Genomic DNA, 6,000 nt, shown 5'->3' with positions numbered 1-6,000 from the left:
AGTGAAGCAACTTTCCAGCTGTAGTAGTATAGGGCAAGGGTTTCCTTTCTTATTTTCTTGATAGAGGGTTGCTACTTGCAAGGACGCTGTGTTACCATGGGTGTCAAATGGTAAAGTTAGATGTATCCCTATGAAGGTTTAACGGACCCTTTACCTTGTTTCAATGGGTTCGTGTTCTTAACAATCTTTCTAGAATAGCTTTCAGTAGCATATTAAAGTGTAAAGTGCGATCTTTTTTGGCTTTCGTAAGCGCGTGGAATCATGATAGATTAATGTAGGATTTTTGATTTTTGAATTTTGAATTTTGAATTTTGAATTTTGAATTTTGAATTTTGAATTTTGAATGATCCTTCTCGGCTTTCGTAGGAAGATGATATTTCCATACATATGCACACACAAGAATATAACACAAGCCTTATTTGTTTAAAAGCCAGTGAAAGTTGGTGGTTAAAAATTATCAGTGTCAATTAGTTTATTTTCCTAACTGTATTGCTACCTGATATTATAAAACTCAAGACGACAATTAGAGAAGATGCTGGTTTAAGCATGTTTGTACCCTTTACAAAAAAAGGCGTTAATAGCACACAGCAATGTTGCAATGGTATCTTTAAAAAGTCCAGATTTTTTAAGAAACTGTACTGCGATGTGGTTCTTCAGTAAAACAAAGAGGCGACAAAGGATAAAACAAAACTTATCTTTGCTCAACAATACACTGCTAGGACGTAGCTGACATCAAACGTACAATGATGAAATGTTGTATAGAGATTTATAGCGAAGTGTGACGTCAATCATTATAGTAAAACAAAACTGTGAGTCATCTACGTTCAACTATTGACGAATCCACATCCTCTATCCAATACCTTTGAAGCCTTTATTTTTAACATAACAACACTTGTGAGCATCTGGAAATAAGGTTTCAATGAAATCCCGCAGTGTAATATCCTTTATACGGATTCTTCTCCAGTAATTCATACTTTAAATTATAAAGAAAGGAGATTGACATCCTCTTTCTTTCATAATTAGATCAAACGTGAAATGTTCACGTCAGAATATAATTACAAAAACAGAAGTTTTTATTTATTATTATTAAGGATTATCAAGTAATTATAAAGTTTTGCAGCTGCTGTACGTTTCAGGTGCGAAACAATCCTCTGTAAAATAGGGCGTAGTTCTTGAAAACGGTGCAGATCGGAGTTTAGACGAAATGTTCTCAACGATTTTGTGTGCCCTCTATGCCACCCCTTAAATCTGCCATTGTAATTTATCATTATATATTTAAGATGAAGAACATCAATATACAGTTTATTCATCTTGAATTATATCTCATAGGATTATTTTGTCGTACACATCTTTCCATATCCATTTCTTTACCTACACGCCATTTGCTAACATCAACACCACTTGGACTCTGTTAAATACATATTTCTCAATGTCAATAAAAAAAAACTACTCATGTTTAAAGTGTTTATATTAATTTAGGCGTTACAACACCAATGCACCCTATCAAATTTAGAGAATTTGTAAATGTAAACCTTCTTTGATAAAAAAAAAGTATTAGGCAGAATTCATTTGATTTTCGGGGGAGGGGGCTATGGGTTTTTTTTCTGGACAAACTTTGTTTTTCGCCAGGCGAAAAACAAGCTTTTTTTAGCAACAAGTCGACAAGCCGAAAACAATTCTTTTTTTTCAATTTTAGCATTACATATAGTGGGCAGCTGCGGGTGAAACAAACATTTTTTTTTCTCAGGGTCAAAAACAAATTATTTTTTCTCCAAAAACTGAAACCAACTTTTTGTTTTCCAAAAAATCATTTTTGTACTAAATAAACGGATTGATTGAATGGTGTTGAACACCACTTAAAACAATATTGTGCTATTTTGTGGCGGTCAATTGTTCTAGTTGTTGAAACTTCAAAGCCGGTCGGGAGTGCCTGGGAAAAACAAACAAACTTTCGATTGGAAAACTGACAACCCAAGTCAATTTAAATTCACCTGCCACGTGTGGGACTCAAACAAACAACCTCGACGTTTACAGGCTAGTGATATAGCAGTTCGATTACGTGTACATAGCAATCGGCAATTAAGACTCCCTGTACTAAACAAAGAGGATCTACAGGATTTCGAACGTTCTACATATAGATTATCAAAACGAATATTTCATCATCAGAAGAAAGTCGAAAATAAATTTTAGATTTCCCCGGGTACTTGCTAAGTGCTAAAATACATGACAAATTTAAATTAGCACTAGTTAGTGAACAATGTAACAATGTAACACTCCGGGCTCATAGTTTCTTTTTCAAGAATCTACGCTTATCCATTGTATCTATATCAATTAAGTTACATCATACCCGGTCGCATCGTTGACAGTGAGGGAGGTTTACAAGGGTAAAGCAATATTGGAAGGAAAGGGCGGGAGTCAGTGAGAGGGAAGAGTATGAAAAGGGGGGAGAAAAGGGATATGTTTGAATCTTATTTACCAATTTACCAAACTAAGAAAGTAGAGAGATTGGAGTAAGGGGAAGGAAACATGTCGTAGGCGAGTCGGAAGTGGCGTTTGGTGGGTAATGACTTGAGAATGAGGGACTCCTATCCACTCCTCCTTACTCCAAGCGGGCCAGTTTGAGTCCTTACTTCTTAATGATAAGAACGTTATCGAAAACCAGTCAATTGCAGTTTTCAATTTTTTGGTTTTACTCGTATACATGTACGAGTCGATCAGGCTTCCACATGTCAATACAGCAGTGTTGTAGATATGATATCCTAAGACATGCATGCGAACTATTGGTAAAATGTTATTTATCTCGGAGCATGTGTACTGTCGACTATTGCAAGATATGTTTATCATTTCCGTCTATTTGTGCACTTTATTCACCCGTAGTATGCATGTTTATAATTTGGGTGTTTCTAAAGGTCGGAAACGGAAAACGGAACGGAAACGGAAAGAAATATTTATATGGACGGAAACTAGGGGGGGGGGAATGGATAGAACTACAAAAATAAATAACGACTGAAATAACGAAATGAAACAACAATTATGTTGACAATAGGATAGTAGCTAGATATCAAAGAAAATAGTAATCAAATACATAACAGCTAAAAATCCAAGAGGCTACAGAAGCACGTGCCATTAATCTAGGTCTATGTGCATCTTACACAGCATTATAGACTTGAATAGTTCTTGAAAAAAATCTCTCGATCTTCTTAAGTTTTTACCCAAAACACAACGGAGAGGATAATAAAAAAAGTCATCCTTTAAGGGAAATCGTTAGTTTAAAAAGTCTGTTTACAGAAATTTGAATTGTTTATAGATCTTGTCTTGCTGATCATTTATGTTTAAAAAGTTTCTAGTTATCCGTTATAGATTTCAAGGATTGGTCAAATCATTAAGAGTGAAAACTCCAATAGCGAGTCGACTAATGATTTCACCGGACATGCTACCCTTGCCGTTGTGGTAATTTTTGCTACTAGTATTAAAAATGTCTATCGATTCATTATATATTTCAATATAATAGGCAAATATGGAAAGTGGTAAAATTCGTCATATAAAGGCGAAAACTTCTACAAGAAATCATTTGTCCGTTCTTTTGACGTGAATGGAAATTAGGTAGAGCTCATGTTCTAAATATGTTTTTCATATCAAGTTTTCGCTTTTCATAGCGATTTTCAATAGACAGCACTTGCATTTTATCCCTATGTTTTAATTTTAGACAGGTTATCTAACACACTTGCTAAAATACTATGATAATTGTTGCCAAGTTTTAAAGTTGGAAAGATTAACAAAGACGAAAACGGACGACGGACGCCAAGTGACGAGAAAATTTCAAATGGTAGGGCAGGTCAGATATATAAGAACTCTCAAAGTATACTACCACTAAAGACTAAAACAGGTATATCAGCAGAAAACGACCATGACAGAGCAGAAACATTGAATGAACAATTCAGAGGACACCAATTAGATTGTACCGTTCTATCCAAAAATGAAAGATATTATAACTTAAGTATAGGCTAGCCGAGAGTTAAAAATTAGAATATGGAATCAATACACCAAAAATAAGCCATAGAATGTCTAAACAATATATAATAAATTCGCGGCTATCATATCATTATTCACCAATTTTTCAACAACCATCAATACCAACTTAATACCTTGTGAAAGTAAAACAGCAGACATTTGTGCATTTGCGCTAAGTATCTAAAACATACATTCTCTGCAAGATGCCCTAACACTTAGTTTGCTCCAACATAATGCGTAACCGGCTAGATAATTACAATGTATAATATCCTCAATGATTTACGTAAATATCGCATTTGCAACTATGTGCAGTCATCAATGATTGCTCTAAAACATCGATAAGAACACATGAACACGTTACAGATATATGTATGTTATATTTTGAAAAAGACCCATATAAACTCCTAAAATCGAAATTTAACAGTTACATGAAACCTGGTTATACACAATGTTGTGTTTACTCATTCCTATGCTTTCCGCAGGCAAAGAGTCGTGGTAAATTGGACAACACCAACAAGGTCCAACACTGCCAGAGACCGTTGATTCTGGGGTATCCCAACGAACTGATCTGGGTCAGGTGTTAATTAGTAAATGATATCAATGATATCTTGGATAATCAGGTGTTTGCAAATTGTCCGGAAGATACATCTAAACGATCAGATGTGTAGTGTAAAATAAAGTATCATTTTCGTCATGAAATTTTATAGTACAAAGAAGAATGAGTTTTCAGTTCTCATGACATATCATCAAAATCTTCAAAAACTACCAATATGAATAAAAGTCATTTCTATGTTATCGGGTGTCACATAAGAAGCTGGGTCAGTTTATCCTTCATGGGCGACTGAGATCACCCATAGTTTTTGATGGCGGTTCGAGTTGCTGAGCTTTAGTTTAATATACTTGTGTTTTGCGTATTATTGTTTGTCTGATGTCTGTTTGTCTGTTTGTCTGTTGGTTTTTTTTTAGTAAAGGCGTTGTTAGTTTATTTTTGACTTGTGAGTTTGGATGTCCCTTCGGTATCTTTCGCCCATCTTTTAATGTTAACTATAGTAAAAAAGCATACCAAATGAGTGACACTATTTTCAATTGTAATATTATGAAATTAAATGCACGGCTATTTGAGAATGATTGAACTTTTAGAGGAGACTTAAGGCAAGTGGAATGATATTTAAAGCTGTGTTGACAAATTGATTTTGAAAACCCTTCACTAGGACATGCCTACGACTAACTTGGTTAAGGCTGCAAATCGAATAGCCATGTGGGCTACTAATAATACCAAATAGTGTAGTAATCAGGTGAGATTGGTTTTGTATAGTGAGTGATTTTGTCAAGTTTTACATAAAAAAAGTCTATTCAACTTTCTATTCTAGTCCTTTTCTGTATATGAGAACATAGCCATCCATTAAAAAATCTTCATTTTAAAAGAAAAAGAAGACATTTTCCCATTTCCCTAACGGGCTCGTCTAGGTATTCCACATGATATAGTCAGTATCAAAAACGAAACTACCTATCATTCTATATGCATCAGGTGAAAAAGGTTTTGTATAATGAGTGAATTCATGCAAGTTTCTATTCTAATTCCCAGGTTCCTTTATCGATTTGTTGTCCATATATCATTGTCCTATTAGGTTTCTTTTACGTTTTTCTTCCATTACACAAGAAAAGATACAACGAAAATCACCAATGCAGAAAAACGCAACAAGACAAACCACATCATTAATCTTGATTCAAGGCGAGTAAAAAAGAATCAAAGAAAAAAACGATGAAAAGCATTTCCTTAAAAGTTTACTACTTCACAGTCTATATATAGAATCGAGGCCAATGCCCCCAGACAGAATCGCATGAAAGACATACATGTACGCATGAGCATGAACTTATCAAGTATACCATAAACATGGTCTCATCATGTCACGGTATTGCTAATTATTTCAATTCTTTAGGGAGAGGGTTGGGGTCCCGCTAACATATTTATTCCCGCCGTATTCTGTA

This window comes from Mytilus galloprovincialis, chromosome 8, assembly GCF_965363235.1.
Source record: "Mytilus galloprovincialis chromosome 8, xbMytGall1.hap1.1, whole genome shotgun sequence".
In the NCBI taxonomy this organism is placed as follows: domain Eukaryota; kingdom Metazoa; phylum Mollusca; class Bivalvia; order Mytilida; family Mytilidae; genus Mytilus; species Mytilus galloprovincialis.
This window is presented reverse-complemented; position numbering follows the sequence as displayed.